Source organism: Pinus tabuliformis, chromosome 6 (assembly GCF_031772625.1).
Source record: "Pinus tabuliformis cultivar Carrire ecotype Pingquan chromosome 6, CPIR1, whole genome shotgun sequence".
NCBI lineage: Eukaryota > Viridiplantae > Streptophyta > Pinopsida > Pinales > Pinaceae > Pinus > Pinus tabuliformis.
This window is the reverse complement of record NC_142292.1, coordinates 1,622,286,725-1,622,311,364: the sequence shown is the minus strand read 5'-3', so window position 1 is coordinate 1,622,311,364 and position 24,640 is coordinate 1,622,286,725. Positions and strand designations below refer to the sequence as shown.

Genomic DNA, 24,640 nt, shown 5'->3' with positions numbered 1-24,640 from the left:
TATTATTTATGATTATTATCATTTACATTACATTTATATTATTTATATATTTTATTTATTACATTGCCTCCTTCCTCAAAAAGCTTTGTCCTCAAAGCTTGTTGATGACAAAAGGCTTAATCTCTTTTTTGGCTTCAAATGTCTTTCTGTCTTGGAATAGTCATCTTCGTCGATACAAGCTGATATGATCTTCTTAGTGAAAAACAGAATTGTCACACTGAGAAGGGATCAGACCATCCCAGATTAATCTTCTGTATAGCATTTTGATCACTAAAATTTTGTAACCACTTGTCAGCATAAGATGGAATTGATGTTACGTCATTATTCTTTGAACCATTAATTTGTTGTCTTGGTTCTGACTGGTTCAAATATGTGGCATGGTTGATTCATCTGTTCTCATGATTTGGATGTCGATATGGAACTTTTTTGGTTTGATTTCTTCTTACTGGGCATGTGCCAATTTTTATATTTTTTTCTGGCGAAGATGTTGTTGAATTTGCTATGGAACATTTACTTGGGATGTTCATTGTCTAAACTGCAACATCTAAGTGTGTCGTTTCTTTAACTGACTTGTCTTCTTGAGTTGTCATATTCACTCGATTGGTATTTGTTGTTTTGTCATCAACTTGAATTCCTACATTTGATGCTTCTTTCTCGATAAGTTGTTGTACCTTGTTTTCTAATGACTTCTTATCCTTCTTAAGTATCTTAATTTGCGTCAGCAATTTTTCACTATGGTTTCTAAGTCATGAAACTTCTTCATTTTTGTCAATAGTGATTTTGTCAATTTCATTTTACATATTTTGTAATACTTTTTTACCTTATTGAGAAATTACTTTTGAAATATCCAATATATCTTCTGGCGTTACTAAATTAGGTTTCAATGTAACATCTTGGAGCGTTATTTTCTTCTTCCTGTAAGAAAATGTTAAAAAAAAATTCTTAGTATTTAGAATAAAGGAACCTAGAGTTTTCATCCATGGTGATCCCAAAACAATGTCACTATCGTTAAAAGATAAGGTTTTCATGGTGAATTGTGAGGTAAAAGTATAATCTCCAATATTTAGGTGTAAATTGCTTATATTGTGTTGTTTGCCAAAAATATTTGTTTCAACTATATTTGATTCAGGAATCACCAATTGATTAGCACATTTAGGACTAACATAATTACTTATTTCAGTAGGACTGATAGAGATTGTGATGTCTCTTCTTGCGAGTGATCCTTTGATGTTAAAATATGTGCAAACACATATACTACGGGCTTCAGGAAACCTTTCATTACTAGTCTCCATTTTTTTCCTTGATGTTTTTACGTAAACAATATGTCAACTGGAGCTATTTTTATTATAAAATATCACTTATTTCTTCTATATATATTTTTCAAATATTCTCCTCTTCTTCTTCTTCTTTTTGTTCACTCTTTTAATAAATTTTTTTATATAATAATAATTTTTTTATATATATAATTATAAATTATATATATTATATAATTTTAATTTATATATATTATAAAATTATAATTATATAAAATTTAAATATACTTTTTTGAGACCCACTTTTCCTTTTATATGTAACTATATAAGGCTTATATAGTATCCTTTTTTATAATTATAATAATACTTTTTTTTTCTCAGAAAATTTGGATGAAATGTGACTCTTGGTACATTCACAATCTTTAGATTTGAACGATTAGAATTATTTAGATTACACCTTTTTTCTCCAATGTTATCAAAATATCTTTTACTTTTAAAATACCATGGGCTACTACCATGGGTTGTTTTGAAAACCTCCTGAAAAAAGTAATATTTACGTTTCACGTAAGAGCTTTTGTATCCTTGTTTTTCTTTAACTTTTAAAATACCATGGGCTATTATGATGTGTTGTTTTTAAAATCCCCGTTAAAATGTTCTCCATGTAAAAAGTAAAACGTATTCTTTTTTATTTTTGTTTTTCTTTTCTTTTTCCTTTAACTTTTTAAAATACCATGGGCAATTACCATGGGTTGTTTTTAAAACCACGGGCTTCTCCACGTAAAAAGTTTTAAATATACTTGGTATGAGATTTTGTATCCTTTTTGTTTTTTCTTTTTCTTTTTTTTTTCTTCTACTTCTTTTAATTTATTTACTTATATATATTTTTTTGGTTAATTTTTTTTTTTAATATGGCCAAAGGCCTAGAAAAACGGAGAAAAGGAGAAATTCCCAAATTCTGAGCAAAATGCTTCAATTGTACGGCAAAAAGGTTGACAAATTTCGATAGCCAAGGACCTGGATAGGAGAACGAGCTATGTGCACCTGTTAAGCAACCTAGAGGACCGAACTGCTCTGATACCAAATGAAGCAAACAAAGTTCCTTCTACAAATTAATTACTCCAAAAGACTTGGAATGTAAAGATATCCATGAGGATACAAATATTATATTAAATAAAAATGAATAAGAATGATAATGATTAACAAATGAGAACGAGAGGCTTGCTTATATATCACGCAAGTGTCTCTTCATGAAGAGTCATGTCTCATTTAGACACGCCTCTTTAACCTAATGACTACTTAACTAATTATTATTTCTCATTATTATCATTTACATTATATTTATATTATTTATGTATTTTATTTGTTATAAGTTTGTTGTATTTGATTCAGTGTTTGGTTCATGTTGCAAGGAAGATTTTATTATCATCTTTTTCCATCTCCATTTTTGCAATAAGATATCACTCATGATTTCATTCCCTTTGGTAACTTTCTTCATGTATAATATAGGCAATTGATTCATGTTTTTCTAGTTTATGAAAATATATCTTGTTACATAGTTGTTGGAAGACACACATGTTTTAAGCAGAGAAGGTACCTCAGAAGGAGACCAAGACTTCATCACCAACAACCACCTTCCACTTCATCCACCTTAGCCATCCCTTGTTTCACCATCACCCTCACTAGTTTTTCATCATTTTTCATTGAAATTCCCCTAGATACATTGAGTGAATCTAGCCATCTCTTATCTTGGATATTGACTCCTGAGTGCTCCTAGACCTTCTAACACTCCATCCCACCCATCACACACCTTTCTCAAGCTTCCCAACACCTCCAAGACCTCACAATTAGCTCTCGGCTATATCCTGCAGGTTTCCTGTAATTCCTACATGATCATCCTGTAGGTTTCTAGTACATCCTGTCAGTTTTCCTGAAACGGCCTGTTTTGAGGCTGAATTGATGGGAAACCTCTAGGAAGTCACAAAAAGCCTCCTAGGACCCCTCCATACCATCCAACCAATTCGTAAACCTTCTAGCCATCCTCAAACACCTTCCATCCACCTGTCACAACCATAAGAACAATTAGTTTGCATACTTGATTTTGCCTAAAAAAAAAAAGAAAAATGTGAAAATAGATTTAGTTTAGTTTCTTTTCTTGCACATTAGTATTGTTTGATGCTTTTTACTTCTACAATTTAGATAGTAGCATTTGTTTAGTGTTGATTTAGCAATTCTTCTTAGCATAGCTTGTTAAATGGTCAATTAGGGTATAGTGTGGTTTAGCATTACATGTTGGTTTTTTTTCCATTACTGCAGTAGAGTAACTCTCTTAGAGTAGATTTTCCCTTCTTGCATCAAAGAATCAAGCTTATTCTGACTCTATAAAAGTCTGGCTTGGAACCCCAACGGTCTCTCGCTAGGTGAACAATGATAACAGGCATAACCATCACTTTTACTTGTGCATACAGCACTATCACCTCCAACTTTGTACAAACCCGGGGTTGATAAGTAAAGCTAGTAGCCAAGGAATTGCAACATCCTTGTTGCAATACTGGCGCTCCTCAAGGTCAAACCATTAACAAATTTTTATAGAGGTTTTGCTCGCCAAACCAAGGTCTGGGGACCCTCTCTTTCTCCTCTCTTATAGCGGGATAGGTGGCAGCACATTATTGGTCAAATGTGATGTCAACATGACGTCATCCTGCTAGTTAGAGCCCAGAAGGTTTTGTAGAAACACATAGAGAGAGTGTCGAGCTGACTAGGCAACAGGATGATGTGTGCGATGTCAAAGATAGATCAACTTGGAAGCAATGTTATTGGCCCATGGTATTGTAGGAGGACCCCAACGAGACAACTCATCCTTGCAAGTTTTTGATTGGCTGGTGCATGTGTCGTTCGGACCCCATGAGAGAGCTAAGCCTTCTTAGAGGAGCTTGAAAGTTTACAAGGGAGGCACAAATGATAACATCGAGTTTGAGAGCTATGGTCTAAGTGCCAACACGAGGATACATGCAGTGAAAGAACAAGGGCGTAGATAAGTTTATAAAAGGAATTAAGTCCTCACAAACTAGGGAAGAAGTTTATCACCTAGAGGCATAGCTGGAGGTCACAACACTTGTTCCTTTGATGGATAAATAGGTTAGGCATTAACAAATAAGGAGCTAAAATAATTTTGGCATAATTGAAAAAGTGTGTAATATAATTTCAAAATGGGAAGCAAAGGTAATATGTTTTGCGGCGATCGAATTAAAAAGGCTTTAGGCCTTTAATAAAGTTCTTGGACACTTGGATGGATGGGTTTAAAGCTTTGGGAGAAGTCCTCGATTTCGGGCAGGGGTGCCAAATGTGGCATTGCACCATATTCATGCATCTGTGGAGTTTGAATGAGACGGTAGCTCACTTGGTAGGTTCCTCCATATTTAGTTGTTACACCAAACTGACCATTCACTATGTATGGATATTGAAGCTTAAACGGGTCGATATCTAAACCTTTGGAAACTGTTGGTAGTTGCAATTGTCAAGAAACACTATGTCAAGGTAGCAAGGACCACGATTGTGCGGAATAATCAATGGAGCTTGTCTTTAAAGGAAACAAGAGACCTCTGAGCTTCTTTGCATGCCATGGAGAATTAATTTGAAAAGATTGTTAGGCGTAGAAGAATTGATTGTTGACATGGAAGAACATTGTGTGCCCATTTTGTGAGTTAATGAAGGTGTAGTGCTTGCGTAATAGGACAATACAACAAGACAACAAGCCATGCTTTAGTTATAAGTTTGAATAGGAAATCCTATATTATGAAGTACATGAAGCGATGTTGGAGTACTCTCATAGGTAGCGTGGATGGCAAAGTGATGGCTGAGAAAGATAACATTGTTTCTTATGTTGCAATGGAACAAAACCAAGGATTATAATAATGTGATTGGGGGAAGGAAACATTATTGAGTGAGATGTGTGGAGAGGTCAAGAGTGCATATGTTGAAGAGAGAGTCTAAGAGTGCCAGGGTTGTAGAGATAGGTTGCGAGTACCTACACTGAAGAGAGAGGCTGAGAGTGCTTGAGGAAAAGGTCTAAGAGCATAGAACAAAGTGTTGAGTATGCTACAAAATTGTTTAAGGCCGAAGACCTAAATGTATGTTGCGGTTGAATAAGCAAAATGAGCAAAGAGCAAAGTGTTGTGTGGGTTGTGTAATGTTAAGGCTACAAGGGACAACAGAGAGTTGAAAAGAGGCAATGGCTACATTTACAGTGTATTGATTTCCATATTGAGTGTTGATTGGAGCCTACATATAGGGAGTTGGTGCTTCATCTCAATGGATATATGAAAAAAGCTTGGGGATTGGGGCCTTCTATAAGTTGGTGCTTGCATAAATCCAATGAGCTACATGTTGGTGCTTGCAACGTGAAGTTGATGCTTCATTTGATGCTTCTGGTAAGTTGATCAGGTGTCTACAAAAAAATGGACTTAGTGCTTCCTACTAGTGGGTGTTAGTAAGCAATCAAAGGGAGTTGGTGCTTATGAGTGGTGGCTCACAAACAATTTGATGTAATAGAATAGGAGCTTATTTTTACATCAAATAACAAACAAGCTTTGGTGGTTTTTCTCCTAGAAGGGTTTCCACGTTAAACCTCTGTGTCTCATGTGTACGTTGCTAATGGTGTTTATGTTCATGTGTTGATTTATGTTGCTTCAGATGATATGTTGTTGATTACTCATGATGGTTGCCAAGTTTGAATAGAAGTATAAATTAGAACAAAAATTTAAGTTAGCCATAATATTGATTCAACCCCCCAGCCCCCTCCCGAACCCCCCATGCTCCCCTCTCTCAGTATTAACATTGTTTCAAACATATATTGATAATCAACATAAATGAGATAAAATGTTAAAATATGTTCTTTTTCCCTAACTTTTAATTGAAAGCAATGTTGACTATTATTTAAAGTAAATGATTTGAAATTTTGACAAGTAGATTGTAATTCAATCATTCATAACTTTAAACATGTTTTATATGGTGTACTACATAAGGATGCTAATTTAATGAGTGGGTGTTATTACTTCATAGAAGCTTGGATCCTTTATCCTTTCAATGTTCAAAGTGGTTGCATTATTCCATTGCATGTAACAATAACGCCTAATATAGTGCCATCTAGTTTTTTCAATGATGCCTTTGTGTAAGACCTGGAGTTTTCGGCATGTATAAGCATCACTAAAACGCTAATAATGAATTAAAATGAAAAAAAGATCTGGAGTTGTACTAGGATTAGTGACCTATCAATAAGTCTTAGTGGTGCACGTCTTTTTCATGCACATTAAACTATATAAAGCGGAAAGTAGTTAATCACAACATGTAGGAGCTAAAGGAAGATAGCAAGCACATCTAAGAAAAGCATTAGGCTTAGCAACTAAAAAAGAGATCAAGGATATCTAGTATGAAAGATGCCTTGAAATATTGGGTGACTTGAGTAAAGAGACTAGTAAGAAGTCTCTTAGATACCCTCTCATTACATAGTCACATTAGCAGTAGTGAAGTCTTTTTCTAATTGAATTTATTTTTTAATCTTCTTGGAAACAGTAACTATGTTACTTTTAGTTGTATTTAAGACCAATCAATCCTTCTGTGAATTTAATCTCTTCTAATCTTTGGTTGTAGTACTATTGCATTGCTTTTTGGTTGTAGCACTCTTGCAGGACCTTTTTAAAGTTTTTTATGGGTACTAACCATAGCCTCCTTTTAGTTTCCAATTTTCTTGCTTTCTCCTAACTTTGAACAATAGCACAACAACCAACAATATGCCACTTCCTTTTTCACCTAATTACCCAAACTCATTGCAATTTTAAGTAGCACTCTAGAAAAATAAAAAACACATGAAGGGACTGAAATATCACCATCACAATGTATCTCAATTCTATATAATTGATGAAGTATTGTTGTACCTTTAGAAGTAGCATTTTCAGGGAACAATCCTCACTAGTTCCATTCACTTCAGTATAGTCTCTACATATTTTTGCAAAAGTTATGAAAAAATGTTTTCAAGCTTGAGTTTTCTTCACAACTTTGTATTAATCTATTCGTTAATGTATCCTAGCAAAAGCTTTATGAACCCTCTTAATGTGAAGAAGAGTTCTCTATCTTCTAGCTAGTGTGCAATGTGCCTAATTTTCATTCATTGCTTCTACATGATATATTGTTGGTCATCAACAATGTCATGGAATCATTACCACTCACTGAGTTGGCTATGGGGATAAACTTCCTGCTTAGGAAAAGTGGTTTGTGAAAGATGAATTCCTTATCTGTGTTTCCATTTGGATTCACAAGGATAATGAACATTCAAGCATAAACAAATAAATAAAAAATAAAAAGGAAAAAAAGAACATTTGCATAAAGAAAAAATGACAAAATAATTAAAAAAAGTAAATTAAAATATATCCATTAAATTTATGTAAATTTATTTATAAGTAATTAAAAATATTAATTATTTTTTTATATAAATAATTATATATATATATATATATATATATGGGGAATCTATCTTTATATGATATACTTTTGAGCTAAATATAACGATGAAATTTCTAAATTTTATCTTCTTGTAAGTTAAAACCTTCAAAATTCATAAGTTCATATATATTAACTTATATGAACTTCATCCTGTCAATTTTGTATATACATTCCTTAACACAATTTCTCTTACACTCCGTGCAATTTATTTTCTTTCCATACTAAAATTTAATGTTTTGTATCGGATATTAAGTGTTTTGTATGAAGAATTTTTACTACATGGCAAAACATACATCATCTCACACAATATGACATTTTTTGGGATGTGGATCCATGGTGTGAAAAGGGGATTAAGAAATTGAAGAAGAGTCTTCCACATTTATCGCTTTATTTACTGTCCACAAAAAGGTGCTTTCTTTGAGACATGGCCATCCATTATAACTCATGAAGTCACTTTTTCTTGGTTGTATGCTTTTGGGGTTTCAAATATTCATGAGCGGGCCGGTTAATGTCTATCTCAGATTTCATATCCACATGCAATAGTTTTTTGTCAGGTAAAGCTAAATTAGACTAAACGAGGAGAATTAATTAGTCTACTAGCAACAAACATGCCACAAAAATTTAAGAGGAGGATAGCGGCCTGCACCTATTCAGACTGGACTTCACAACAAACAGCTTTAAACAATTTACAGGAAAAATTTAAGCGGGAGGATAACATTCATCCCATTAACTATTCAAACTATATTTCATTATTAAGAAAAATCACATGTTAAATTGGCTTTCTAAACAATTATCAATATCGTTTATTCAAACTATATTTAATCATTAAGAAAAATCATATGTTAAATTGGCTTTCTAAACAATTATCATTATCGTTTAATCGTGTTGAAGAAAGATTTTGGTACTCTCATCTAATTTTCCATTCATGTATGAGGTATTTTTATTTTTGTTTAACAATTTTGCGTATAGGGATGTTGGAAAATGTAATTCCTACTTGTTTCAGTTGTGACTTTCAATGCAAAGGAGTTTGTTCTTATTGTTAAAGATTGTTATATCTAGATGTTCGTAAATTGGTGTGTGGTTGAAATATTCTCTCAACTAAATGATTGTGTGTCTAAAATAATCTACCTATATCTTGAAACAACACTAAATATATTATAAGTAACCTTATTTAAATAGAAGATAGAGTTTGAAGTATCAAATTTTTTCTTTGTATCAGGGCCCGTACGGGCATGGCATCCGCCTCCCTCATAGGAGTGCTGGGAATAGAGAATATATTTGTAGTGTGCATTTTACTTGAGTTTGTTGAATGATTTATCGTTGTTGGGAGAGACCATCAGATGCGTTTTAGCTAAAGAAATCGATCCACAGATCAAATCCAGAATGATCTGCGTGTAGAGAAAACATTCTGCAACAGGTATCTGCCATGTTGGCTTATTATACCTGAGAGTTAGACCATAGCCCTGGTGTGGAGATCTGTTGGCGAGTGTAAAGCCCTGAGCAGTGAACTATTGCGGTGTCGTGGTGCTCACAAAAAACCTGACCTTCGCGGCAGTCTTCTCGGACTTTAGGGATCCAATACCATGGCTTCATAAAAACGGGGGCTCAACAATCGCGTTGCCTACCAGTTCGTGGCTCTCTTCGGGAGCTCGTTGCTAGGGTCAGGTATCCAGCCTGGTGTCTCTGATCGTGGCTCTGCTTCTTCTTTATGTGATCTACCCGCCCTTCGTCAAGAGTAGCCCCGATGCGCCAAAGCTCGCCAAGGAGAAGTTGGAGAAAATGGGGCTTCATAGCGATGGAGGGGAGCATGTGACTGGTTTTGAGAATTAAATCGGCCGACGATGGAGAGCCGATTGTGGCGCGCATAGTGTTGCTTGTGCGTTGAGCTGCGGGAGTCGATATTACCCCATCTGACTGATGTCTTTGTTCAATACAATTTCCCCGGAAATCTCAATTACGGCCCTAAACTGTGTGGACCTGGCTCTGATGGCAGTCTTAACTGACTTGGGCCGTTGGTGGTGAACTTGGAGACACAATATTAAAGGAGGTTGTGGTTGATTGATTTTTCGTCAGGGTTTACAAAGACCTGCTTGTAGCTGCCGAGAGAGAAAGAGTCGTCGAGTGTGAGAAATCAGCTGAGCGTTAGTCCACTCTCGTTGGGTCATTTCGCTCTCAATCCATTGAGAATGTATATCACCACGCCCTTAAGTGATTTTATCAGCCTGGACCTTGGAAACAAACACATATTACTTTCTGCGGTGGAAGCGTTGCCTCGTACCATGTGCTTGGAGGTACAGGAACATGTACAGCCAGGGATATGGAGTCCAATCCGTAGTATTGAGTATAGCCCATATATTTCAACGAGTGTTGAGAATTCAGATACATCACTTGATGCAGGTCACCACAAGAAAAGATATGTAATGTCCCGTGTGAGGAATGCACAGTTGCAGAAATTGTCAGTGTCATCGTTGTTTTTAGTGATTCAAGTGATTAAAACTGTCATTTCATTAATGTAAATTTGGTTTAAAGAATCGAGTGAAATTTAGTTTGGCCAATTATTGTCCTGAAATTCAAGATAGCAGCATCAAAGATTAGAGGATGATGGATAATTAAGTTTGTGTGAATTAGTGTGAGTTTGTGGAATAGGCTCATGAGGTATTAAGTATCATATACATTTATTAGTAAATAAGTCTATGATGTTTTGTAGTGGTTTTTGTAATATATGTCCCTGGTCACTTCAAAAGTTGGAGTTGTGTTGTAAGTCTTGTAAGGCATGTGTATCCCCATAAAGTTCGTGGTAATCTTAAAACCACTTTGTAATTGCAAGTTTGTGATCAACTGAAAACCACTGTGCAGTGTTGGTTTGTGGTAAGCCAGAAACCACATGTGAGAGTGAAGTGGACAGGGATTCTTGTAGGCATGGTTTAGGGTTAGATGATCAAATCCTTGGCATGGTTGAGGGTGAGCCTTGATGGCTAAATTGAGTGCCTTGGTGGCAGAGTTGAGCCTTAGTGACTAAATTGAGTGCCTTGGTGGCAGAGTTGAGACTTGGTGGCTTATTTGAGCTTTGCTTGCTGAGAGCCCTTGTTGGCATGGTTGAGGTTAATATGATAAAACCTAGAGCATGGTTATGGGTAATCTCATAAAACCCATGATGATGATGATGGAGGGAGATTTGCATGTACATGTACATGTATGTAGTTATAATGGTTGATAGAACCATGATGATGATGATGGAGGGAGATTTGCATGTACATGTACATGTATGTAGTTATAATGGTTGATAGAACCATGTATGCTGATGATGATGATGATGATGGAGGGAGATTTCCATGTACATGTACATATATGCAGTTATAATGGCTGATAGAACCATGTATGCGAAGGGTATCTTAGTAGATGGGTGATTGCAGTGGTTGATACCCAAGCATTCTAGAAGATGGTTGCTTCTTTATATGGACATCAACATATTCTTTTGTTATGTTTGACCACAACTAGATTTTGCAAATTGAAATCGAGACAAGTAGTCATTAAGGGGGAGTGTTGGAAAATGTAATGTCTCAGTTGTGACTTCCTATGTAAAGGAGTATGTTCCTATTCTTTAGGGTTGTTATATCTAAATGTTCCTAGATTAGGGTGTTGTTGAGATATTCTCTCAACTAAATAATTATATGTCCAAGATAGTCTACTTATGTTGAAACAACACTAAATATATTTATATATAACCTTACTTAATATAAATAGAAAATATAATTTGAAATATCAGATTTTATCTATTTTGAAAGAGACAACCAAACTGCATTTCTTTCGTGTTAAAGTATTTTTTCCTTAGAACATTTGGGTTATGGTTTGCTTCTCATAATCTTTATGTTCGCTTTCGACATGAATCTTACTTCCACTGGAAATCTATTTTCCATTTCTGTTTAGGTATCCGACTGACCTTATCACCAGGTGAGCTTTCAACTTTGATGCAGATTCGCTATATTTAAAAGAGCTATAGATAACAGTAAATTGCATGTTCAAATATATGGAGTTGCTAAAAAAAACTGTGAATTTGATATTAAAGTATGCTACAAAATTACAAGTTTGCAGTTTTAAAAAATGAAGAACTAGTTTAGCAACAAATCTTAATTATTTATTTTTGGGCTTCTTCCACAAACGGTGAGAAATTTGGAATGGTACGTTCATATGTTGGAACACTTTCTTCTATTCAACAAAAGAAATTCTGAGACACGTAGTAGCAAAGAAAATTTAAATTTCAGATGAAGTGGAATTAATTTTCTTCAAAATTTTAAATATAATGGCCGTTAAATAATATTTTTTGCAATTTTGAAAATTAACATGTTTAAGTTTATAAAAAAAAATTTGAGACACGTAGTAGCAAAGAAAATTTAAATTTCAGATGAAGTGGAATTAATTTTCTTCAAAATTTTAAATATAATGGCCATTAAATAATATTTTTTGCAATTTTGAAAAATAACATGTTTAAGTTTATAAGATTATTATAAAAGTTAAAATTTAAATGAAATAGAACCAGTTTATATCTATTTTAATTTTGGTGGAGAGATCAAATTTTTTGAGAGATAAATTTTTTTTAGAGTGAAAAAAGATTTGATCTTTAAAATACTTATTATATCCTGAGTGAAGATGAATCTAGGCTGATATGATATATATGTAATTCACATTGAAACATTTTATTTATAATGCACATTATCGGCATTAAAATGTTAAAACATACCCCTCATATTTCTTCCATAAATGCAGACATCTAATTATTTTTATCATAAATATTTTCTAAAATATTAAATATCAAATCTATATTAAGGATGGAAGGAATTACAAATCTCCCTCATATATTGAATTAGAAAGCAACAATTAATGGAATAATGCATGTTAAATTTTTCTTTCTTATTAATATTTTTAAACTCTTATATATCAACTCTATATAAAAAAAGAAATAAATTACACATCTCTCTAGTTATTAAAAGTGAAAATATATGAGAAAATTGAATTTAAACTACATTGATTTTCTCTATAGAAAATAGATAAAAATTATGTTATTTAATATGGATATGGTTGACACAAAAATATTTTTTGTTATTAATATATTTTTGTTTTAAATATCACATATAAAGTGAAATTAGAATGAATTACGAATAATGTATTATCAAAAATATTATTTCTTATCATCTCCTTGTTAAGGAGCAAAGAAATTACATTTTTTTCTTCATACTAAAAAGTAATTATTTTTTTACATTCAGTTATTTTATATCTCAATATAAAGTTATAAAATTAAAGTATTGTAATTATTACAAACATTAATTTCCTTTGTTATTCCTATTTTTAATTTGTTAATTTAAAATATTGTTTTACTATTTTTAAAATGTAATGTGACAACATTTCCCCACACTGATTCATTTCCCCACATTAGATTATAGAGTGTCTATGTGCGCAATCAATTTTCTTTAAAATATAATGGTTATTAATTAAAATATTTTGAAAAAAAATACGTTTGAGTTTGTAATATATTTAAGTTTATAAGTTTACTAGAATTATTTTTCTATCTTAACTAGTGCTAAAAATAAACATTGAAAAGATAAGAACTAATTTTCATCAGCTTCAATGTGAAACTTGAAGTTGGTCAATTTCGAAAATACTTTGGGAGGAAAGAGTCTCTCACCTTATCCATACTAAGAAGGTTGAAGATGAAAAACACTTTCTCGAATTGTGGGGCTCTGACTCATATCCGCTCTTATCAATTCCTATACCTTTACCAGACTACATCTAACCTTCTTGACTTATTAAGTCATCAAAATTATAATGATCTAAAAATACTTAACTCCTCATTTTCTATAATAGAAATAAAATGTTAAAAAATATCAATTAATCACTTCCTGATCATTATTATCTACACAGAATTAATTATCATTATTCTCAAAGTTTGTTTATAAATTATTTTATATATATATATAGAGTATTGGATGTAGAGCATTTTGAATTTTATTTGGTAACCATGCTTTGTTGATCTATTTAGCAATCAATGTATATGCATTTTGTATGATTTCTCCAATTTAACTTATCTCACATATTATGCTTTCTGGGTTTCTCCACACGGATTTATGTCGGGGATAATCACGTGGTCCATTTTACAAGAGGGTCAGACCAAGAACTGGGAGTCGGGGCCAGTTTAATTAATTCATTCGTCTATAGTTCAATACCAAAACAACATCTGAGTTGTACTAATCCAACCGGCAACTGCGGCTTACAAAATGGAAATAATGGAGTAACACGTTCTTGTTTGGATTGCTTTCTTGAGGGAGGAGCTGTGCATCGATTTGAGTATGGTGTTAGTAAAACTGTCTTTTTCGCACAAGCCCGCGGAGGAACGTGCACACTTGCACAATCAGATCTCCCAGAAACAGTGATTCTAGTACCTCCTTCTAAATGGGTTTGCAAACTATGATGTAATATCTATGAATTGTGAGGACTTCGCAATATACTGCAAGACAGGATTCATTGTTGAAAGTCATGACTCGGGAAGTGGACAAGTAGCAGTACTGCGTGCTGTAATGGGTGCTGCTCGTTATTGTTTAACTTCAAAGTACGCGTATGGAGTTATATTTGCTGTTGATCCAGTAGGCTTGGCCTTCGGGACGGTTGTAAATTTTGCTATACGGAGATATAAAGGAGATATTGGTGTTCGCGTTGATAAAATTAAGCTATCAGTGGAGGATTTGGCTGTATGTCTTGATTCTTCAATTGGTAGTAAGCCTCCAGTGGCTCAAGCAACAAGCAAGGACAAGAGCTCCATTAACGGCACAGAATCTCTCAATAGTGCTACGCCCAATTCGTAAGTAACATGATGGTTTATAGTTGACCCATCCTCCATGAAAGTAAATTTTTCGAGTGGTAACAGTCTTCAAATAGAAGGATAAATTGTGTTGGAATTTAAACAAATTGAACGTCTTATTTGGTCATGTAGTGGGTTCTAGATTGGTTTGTGTGTCAGAAGTTTCAGGTCATAAATGGTGGTATTAGATACTCTGTGACCTAATTGTGTGTAATGGATTGAAACTTAGTTGTGGATGCTAGATGGATTTGTGTCATGCTCAGATCGAAATGTGTGCATATGATTTCAGAGGACTAGATTGTTAACATGTGAGTGGAATGCGTTATAAATAGTGGAAGTAATATCTCCAAAGTCATGGAGGGCAGTCTAAATATATGTGCCCTTAGAAGTGTTGATCAATTCATGTAAGGTTTCAAATATAGTTTGCTTTTAATGTGTTGGATTAATTAATGTATACGGTTTAACTATATACTTCCTTTGTTCTTAATATGCGCTATCAATTATATATATATATATATATATGAATGATTTTAAGATTATCGTTTAACATATGTATTGGTTTGTATATATATATATGAATGATTTTAAGATTATCGTTTAACATATTTATTGGTTTGTTTTTAAATGTATTGGATTGATTCTTTGTTAAAGTAAATGTATATGGTTTTTCAAAATTTTGAAACTTAAAATAATATTTATTTAGGTTTATAAAACAAATATCTATTTAAAATGTTTTTGATTAATTTATAGGTAAATAAAAGAGAATTACAAAATTTAAAGTGTTTTGATTAATAAAATATTAATATTATAGGTAAATAAAAAGAATTACAAAATTTAAAGGGTTTTGATTAATAAAATATTAATAATAAAAAAGTAAGTATAGTTATTTTATAGTTATATATTTAAAAATAATAATAAGAACTATTGTTAGATGTATTTCTACTCTCGTTGGGGTGTTATATGGTGATTTAAATGAGCTTATGGTTAATTCGCTTTCCCTTTGTGATCCCATGTGCATGTCATCTACTTGATGCACATTTATGTGGCCTCACCTCCGAGGAGGGAGGCCTAGTCTCCTTAGTAAGGCTGTGGTATACGCATCCATGGCATTTGTGAACTCTCCAACAAGTCCTTCATCACTGACTTGTGGCTTGAGCTTTTCTTCCTCCTTCACTTCTACTCCTATCTTCTCCCACCATGCATCTAGACTCTTGCTTGGTTGCTTGGGTTTTGAGTTCCTCCCCTTCATTGTCAGCTTTTTCAGAGGGAAAGGTATGGTCCTGAGTTTGATGCTAGTGTAGCCTGACTAGAAAATTATTATAATATCTTTCCTTCATGGTCACCTCATGTAGCTCCCCTATCATCCCAACCCCATTCCATGTGACATGTTGAGGGATTTGACAACCATGAGGCATTGGAGAGATCATTTTCAGCATGGAAATGGTAATCATGAAGCTCTAGGGAGGTCCAACGCACACCTTAGAACAAAATCTTTAGCCAGTAGCTTCCATGCCAGCACACCCGTGGCACACCCCCCAACATACATGAGGAAATTTGTCTTGTGGAGGAATAAATTTTTCATGAAATTCATATCACTCTCGATTCAAATGACATAGCTCCCATTGCACCTTGGGCTGCTAATATAGGTTAGATGAGCTCAGAGACTTCATGCTTGATGTGGAAGTTTAACTAGCTAGGCTAGAGATGGGTTCTTCGCCTAGCTCTCCAATTCCTCCACTGTGCAATGTTGAGGAATGATTTATCATCCTGGATACTTCTCATAATCATGCTTCAGTTCTATTGACAATGTTGGAAATCCGTCAACTAAGGGGGTCTCCCTGAAGTGAAGTCCCAATTAGATCTCACACCATTTGGAATAGGAGCCTCATCCAGAGTATCGGCTTGATCATCATATATTCTTATAGATTTTCCTTGGATTTAGTTGTTAGCAAGAGAGAGGATCACATATGTGAATTTAAGAAGCAAGTGAGTATGCCTTGTGAGTGTTCAATTGTAGGTGTGTCAAGGTTCTTCTACTATGGAGGGAAAAAGAGGTGAGCCCCTAAGAGCGAGGTAGTAGTACCAGCCTTATAGAGACATGCAAATAAAAAATATGTGTCTAACATTCAACAGAGTAGTCCACAAAGATGTGATGGTCATGCAACCAATACAAGCAAAAAGATTTGTCTAACATCTAGCAGAATAGTCCAAAAAGATGCGACAGTCATCGCAACTAGTACATCACATCTTCAATACGATGAGCACTAAAATAACTGAAATAGTTCAACTACTTTAGTATAGGTGAAAAACAAACATCAATCAAACATTCACAAAACAGTCTTATAAACATTCATAATTCATGCATGAAGAACGTGTTGGCCATCGAGCTTCATTTATTAAGTAAAAGCTCCATGACACATTTATACAATGAACACAACTAGCTTAAATAGTGGAGCGTTAGAGCCATGACTTGCTCCCTAAAAGTACTAACTGTATCTCTCTAATGCCTTATGAGAGAAGCCAAGGTGAAAAGTCCTTTGCTCATACAATGAGGGTGTATATATAACCAATGGGGTGATTCTTTACCTCCTTGTGATTCTTTGACTGCCCTCGTGACTGTTTGACTTCCTAAATTTTTTTTACTTTTCATGACTCTTCATATTTTGTATTTGTCCTTTGGACTTCCACTTTACAATACATTTTGAATAGATAATTACATAATCCACAAAAACGATGTAACATATGATGACTCGCAACAGGACATGACATGACACTAATGACATGGTCTGCATGATGATGTGGCATCGCTAGGTTGTCCTTCTTATTGCTTCTTTCTTTCTGTCTTCAATAAGGGATGTATCCAATACTTCATATTCATGGCAGATATGCTTTTTTCTTCATATCTACCCTCCAAAAGGTTGTAAATCAAATGGAGTCTTTGTGCGGTCCCCATATTTGGTATTTTTGTTATAGTCCAACGTTCCTTTGTCTTCTTGTCTGATGATCATCTTATCTCCTCAGCTTCTTCGATGTCTTATAGCATGTCCTCCTTCTCCATCTCCTTCTTCATCATCTTTCCATACCATGATAAAATTCTTGCATCTGCAACACTCATGACAAGACGACATTACTCTGATAAACCCCTAGTCTAAGATGTTGCATGATGATCCACTGACTAAGTTGGAACCAAGTGGTAGGCCATTGGAGAGGCTCAATGACAGCACAATTTCACAACTCAGGCAATCAAGGGCCAAGCTTGAGCCTTGAGAGTACGCAATATGTAGTCCAGGCTTAGACTGAGCAAAAATATTGCACAGTTAGGGAGCTCAGGGAGCTACGTTGAGGGCTTGAGCACTAAATTTTCCCATTGTATTGTTCTGGAGGATAGAGGAGCCCATGTGATTGTTTAATTGCATAGTTTAAGAGCTTAGGGTTGAGGCTTGAGCCTTGAGACTATGCAATGTGCAACACTGACTGGGTAGGAGAGAGAAATTATGCAACTTTGGGAGTCAGTGAGCCAACAGAGGAATTTACACTATTTCATCTAATTGCATAGTTATAGGGGGGAATTAGGCCTGGTGATTGCACAGTTGTTTAGTTCAAGAGATCAGGGTTTGAGCTTGAACTTAGAGATTGCACAGTGCACAGTTGGGGCCAGGCTGGAAGGCTGAATTGTGCAATTTTGGAGGCCAAGTGTAGTATACCTAGGGGGATATTATGGGGCATGGGGTAAAAAGGGAGCTACCCAAGGGAATAAGGTAATAAGGTTATGGGCCATAATTAATAAATAAAGTGGTTAACCCACATCATGTAAAGGGCCACTAGTAGTTAGGAATAATGTGATAAGCTCATTGTATTAGATATATGGTATTGAGAGACCCATCGTAATGACCCAGGGTATTGTATGTATGAAGCCTATATAGAGGCTATAGAATCCCCATTGAGAGGTATGAAGGATTATTGTATTGACCACATATGGCTTCTGGAGTGTTCTCCTTCCTTAGGAGAACACTCCACAAGCCATATGCTTGCCAATAAAATACTTCGTCATACCTCTCAATGGGGAGTCTCTAGCCTCTATATAGGCTTCATACATACAATACGCTGAGTCATTACCATGGGTCTCTCAATACCGTATATCTAATACAATGGGCTTATCACATTATTCCTAACTATTAGTGGTCCCTTACATGATGTGGGTTAATCACTTTATTTATTAACTATAGCCCATCACCTTATTACCTTATTCCCTTAGGTACCTCCCTTTTTACCCCATACCCCATAATATCCCCCCTAGGTATACTACATTCTCCAACAAAGAGTTATGCCCAATATCCCACGATGACCTGATTATAGACTAGTTCAGTAGAGCAAACTTGTATGAAGTTCCACGTGTCATTGTTTCGACATTCGGCCCTAAAAATGTTAACCAACAAACTAAAACATGTCCTATTTCTATTACTTTTTACGAAATTTGAATACGATGCTCAGAGAGAAAGCTATGGCGATTTTCCAAAGGCCACCTATTTGAGATGGACTTCCAGAGCCTACAAAAACACTAACTTTCCTAGCTCGTATCTCCAAAAGTATAGGGAAATAAGATCTAAAATTAGGACACAAAGTTTATCACAATTTCGGCTCAACTGTGTTTTAATTTTAGATTCTGAAGTTTCGTGGAAGAAAAGTTATAGCGAAAATTCCACGATGACATGTTTGAAGCAGTGAAACCCTAGAATCCAAAGCTCTAATATCAAATGTTATGCAACCAATTCACAAAATAGAAGAAGATATAGATTAACAGCTTCAAAAATAACCTCTTTGAGGGGGAAACCTCCTTTACATTACACAAATGAACAATTCTTCCATGATACAAATAAAAATACCTCCTTTTTATATATAGGAGTCTAAAGGGTCACAATATAATTAGAGTTACATAACAATATAATTGTAAGGGCACAATAATAACAATAGTGGGCTTCGATGGGGCACAATAATACAATAAGGAGGTTGCACTAATAATAATAAAGGGCTGCACTACTAGTATAGGGACCTAAGAATAAATTATCACCAAAGTACTATGGTCCTTACAAGGTGTTGCAAAAGATTGGTACTATAGGATACAAATTAGAGCTTCCTGCATCTTCCTGAGTGCACCTGGTTGTCCATGTTTCATGCTTAAAGAAGGTTATAGGTGACAAGCTCCCAACTCAAGCAATATTTTCGGAACTTGAAGAGAAAGGAAAAATCATATTGTAACCTAAAGAAGTCATGGAAACAACAACCAAACAGCTATGAAATCGATTAATTTCATAGTATCTCATCAAATGGTAGAACTTACCTACTGAAGATTCAACATGAGAGGATGAGAATTTTATACAGAAGCATCGATAACTAATCAAGCATTGAGGACAACACTTCTGAAGGAGAGTGCCACGTTAGGTCCCTATATTACTAGTGTAGCCTCTTATTGTTATTTGTGAAACCCCCTTATTGTATTATTGTGCCCCTTAGAAGCCCACTATTGTTATTATTGTGCCCTTACAATATTATTGTTATGTAGGCTTTGACGATATTGTGACCCCTTAGACTCCTATATATAGAAAGGAGGCCTTTTGATTTGTATCATGGAAGGATTGTTCATTTGTGTAATGTAAAGGAGTTTTCCCCCTCAAAGAGGCTATTTTTGAAGTCTTTGATCTATCTCTTTTTATATTTTGTGATTTGGTTGGATAACGATAGGGTACCTCTCGAGGAATTCCACATCCTCATCATCCTTATCCTTGTCACTAGAAATATGAACTTCAATCAGTACACACCCTTCCTACAACCGCACTTTTCTTACATAGATGTGACCATCCTCATCGATGTAGGCTTCTTCTTTCCCGACAAGATTCTCTTTTCCCCATTATCATTTAGGCACTCAATAGCCTTGCGGTAACAATCTATTTTGGTTATGTGGAGGTACAACCAATCCATACCCAAAAGCATACTATATGATCCCAGTGGATGCACACTTAGATGTGCTGATGTAGGCATACCATTCAGCTCAAATGCATAAGCTCTTATGAAAAGATGAATGATTTTCTTAATACATGTATCCAATTGCACCAACGAATACTTAGCATGCCCTTTTTTTCTCAAACCACACTTATCCATCAGGTCAGGATTAACATAACTATAAGTAGATCTAGGATCAATAAAAATAGAAAAAACTTGATCAAAAATATTACCTTCCATATCAATAATGGATGCTTGGTGATCTTCCTGCTTATTGTCCACAACTGCATAAATTTGAGGAATGTTATGACCAACGTCCCCAATGGTCTGTGCCTCCCAATAACTATAGAGCTTAGGCCTACCACCCTAGTACAATGGAAAATCCTTCTTGTGATGATATTTTCCACAAATCCAACACTCCAATGATCCCCTACCATAACCTATATTCTTCTTCTCTCTAGGATGAGACCCATGTCCCTTCTCAGCTACATTGAACTCCTTGTAAGGAGAAACACTTTATTTCTCACCTGCATCATGAGGTATTCCCCACTTCAGTGGCCACTTTCCTTTAACTTTCTCATTCCCTTTCAAATGACACTTAGGCTATCCTTTACTCTTTGATTTCTCATCACAATACTTAAGTTTCCTGATGGCTTCCTCTAACGACCGAGGCTCATCAAATTCAATCTTGTCTCTATATGTTGCTAGAAACCCACTCATGAACCTTTGAATCTTTGATTTCTCATCCCTGAGGTAAGGAACATACCTCAACAACTCCAAGAACCTTCTAGTATACTCATCATCTATTATAGAACCCATTTGTAGCCCATAAAATTCCTTATCTCCGTCATCGTAATATCTTTCAGATAGGTACTTCTTCTTGAAGAGTCTCTTGAACACATCCCAAATCAAATATTCTTCTCGAATTCCTCTCACATTCTTCACATCTTACCACCGAAGATTTTCTTTCGCTATGAGACTGAAGGGAGCTATTCTAGCTTTCATTTTCTTTGAATAATTATTCAATTTGAATAATTTCTTCATCCCAAGCAACCATGCCTCTGCATCTTCTCACTTCTTCATCTCTCCATCAAATGTAGGCAGGTTTACTTTCTTGAACTCCTCTTGCAAATATGCACTCCTCTTATAAGGACAATGGTGGTGGTGATGATAGAAGGATTGTTTAGGAAGCATTTTTCATTTAGGGTCATTTTCATTTAGGGTTAATTGCATTTAGGCATTTTCATTTAATTCAACCTGGTAGGAATAGGAACAACCTAGTGTCCTTCCCAAATTAGAGACAATAATAGGATCAACTGGTAGCTCGTAACCCTCATTCTTCGGGAGAGTGGATACACTCCCATTTCCCTTCCATACATACTCAGAGATCTAGTTATGTTCTCCAGCATGGCATAGCTCCACGTTAGAATTCATTCTGCGTTCTCATTATGTGTTTCTTTTCTGACCAAGCACGAAGCAACATGAGAAGGATCTGCTCTAAGGGGCTAACCATGCTCATCACCATTTAGAAGACACCATGTTTATGGACTTGCTAGAAGTTGGAGTATCGATTTCAAAAGGTAGCAGTTTCGACTGTAAAATCAACTAAGTGATATTATTTCTCCAGTTTATAGAGAAGTAGTTGAAACCAACAACAAAACTAACTTAGAATCTACCTTAATTAATGGAAGCGGTGGATCATAAAAGTGTGCATTCAAAACCCACACGTTGGCAACAATCTCAGCAAGAAATCGTATTGCAATCTGGTTGTTTGTAAATTCTATTCGCAGAATAAGAAAAAAAATTAGTGCTAGACAACTACCAAATACTTCACATTTGATGAACTTAGATCATGGGATATGGGGTTCCTTCGATGACTTGGATATTAAACTTTAAAACATGATAAGGAAACAATTTTTTTCCAAGAAAACAATTGCAAAGGACCGGGCAACAACTACATTTGAGTGGAAAGAAGTCAAAATTATTTAATTTATTAATTAAATTTTTTATTTAATTTGTTAAAATAATTAATAATTATTTTTATTTTTAACCAACAAATTTGTTTATAATAAACTAAATGTTTTAAAGAACCTAAACATCCAACCTCAGACTTAAATATTTTTATATCTTCTTTAATACTTTAAAACTACCTTAAGATATGTATTATTAAAGGATTATTATAAGGCTAACCAATAGTTAGTTAATTAGTTAGCACGATCATAAGTGTATTTATTTATTTACTTTAACTGTATATGTAACTACGTAGGTAATAAAATATAGGTAAATCTTATGAAGATCAATGGCATAAATTAAATTAGTTAATAAGACTATATTCAAGTTTTATAAGAATCACAAAAAATATAACTTAGGTAAAGGTAAGACTACAGGAAACTAAATCTAATAAAAGGAAAAGAGGGAGACTTTAGTAACCATCAATTATTAAGAGTAAAATATCAATAATAATAATTAATTAAATTTAATGAGAAAAATTGAAAACACTAGCAAAGGTAAAATGGGGGAAGTAACAAACTAGAGGACACAGGAGAAAAAACAAAAAGAAAAAAGACCTCAATGGAACCAACCAAGGGGGAAGCGGAAGGGGAGGCGAGGGGAGGTGTCACGACCCTTCCACAATACATAAAAGTAATTTTTTTTTATGGTAAATTATGATACCCTTACATAAACCCCTTTAACATAACTATTGTTGCACATAGTTTATCATTACGTATAGTTGTTCGGAAATGATACAATTTGGACATATTTTATTTCCTGACAAACTATATAGTTAAGTGGTTCACAGTTCGGCTCGTTTGCATGGTTTACATGTGCATTTATTCGAAAATCGGAATGTATGCATTGTTACGACCGATAACGTTTCCGGCGATGAGTTGTTGGTGGCATTTAAGATTTCATGGCAGCTATTTAATGCCCAGCACAGGTGGCCTGGCTCACCTGCTTCGCCATGTGACTCGCCGTTCTTCGTACCCTCGGCCTTCACGCCTTGGGTTCCCGCTCCTTTACTACGGCGGAGATCCGTCTAAGGGTTTGAGAGCTCTTCATAAACCTTTGTAGTTTCTCTCGCGGCTCATTTGGTTTTGGAATGGCCTTCGAATTCTGCTTGTCTCTTGCTCTTTGGACACGTTTCCATTTCTCGCCTCCTCGAGGGCTTCATCAACAGCTCAAAAAATTTATGCTTAATTCCCGGAGTTACCGTGCAGGCAATGTATCATTTTTTTTTAGAAGTTAGATACAGTTTTCGCTATATGTTATTTCCTTCTTACGGGTTTCGCTACTAGTTCTACATGTGTTTCTCACGAGTTTCATTGCTAGTTTTGCATGCATCTGTTAACAGTTTGTCTTTTGTTATTTGTTGTATGAAGGTAAGGATTATAGCGATGCAACCTCTCTGCTTGCGGACTGACGGGTCTTCAGCGTTTCGACCTTCTCCGCCGCGTGCCAGGTATGCAAATCGGTCGTAAGGTCCTGGTGCGATGTCTGGGATTTTCCCTTGATATGCCTGAGTCGGCTGTGATTCATACATGCTTGTCTTCTTCTCTTTTTCTTATGTTTACTGGCTTCCTGCTTTCTATAATCCAAGTGAGGATTTCCAGAATAGGATCCTCATGATTTTGCATGTGTTCGCATATTCCCAGGTTTTGTGTTCCCGACTTACCCTGTTGGGTTATGACGAACAATCGGTTCCCTTGCGCGGGATAAGCCTTAATCTTTTACAGCGATTGAGTTATTTGAAGGCAAACTTGTTTTTCTATGTTTAGTCATCCAGATGCAACTGTTTATGTGTAAATGATAAGGGCCACTGTTGAACTGGCCGCTGAATTTGCACCCCTATGTTCAAGGGGTGTTTTATTTATATTTCGATGAATATATTTCATTTGCACTTCCAGTTTCATCGTTTTAATAAAAACTTGCTCTGTAATTGTCGGTTCATTTCTGGTTTTTCCTCGGATAGTTTTAATAGCATGCCGCTTGTGTTTCAGTATGCTCAGCCCGATATTATTGGCTTACCATTCTGAATCGGTTAGCT

General features: G+C 35.0%; 1 pseudogene; it reads left to right on the top strand.

Moving 5' to 3' along the window:
* The window catches only part of LOC149265111 (protein LEAD-SENSITIVE 1-like), a 69,946-nt pseudogene that overhangs the window by 23,834 nt on the left and 21,472 nt on the right, over positions 1 to 24,640 (top strand).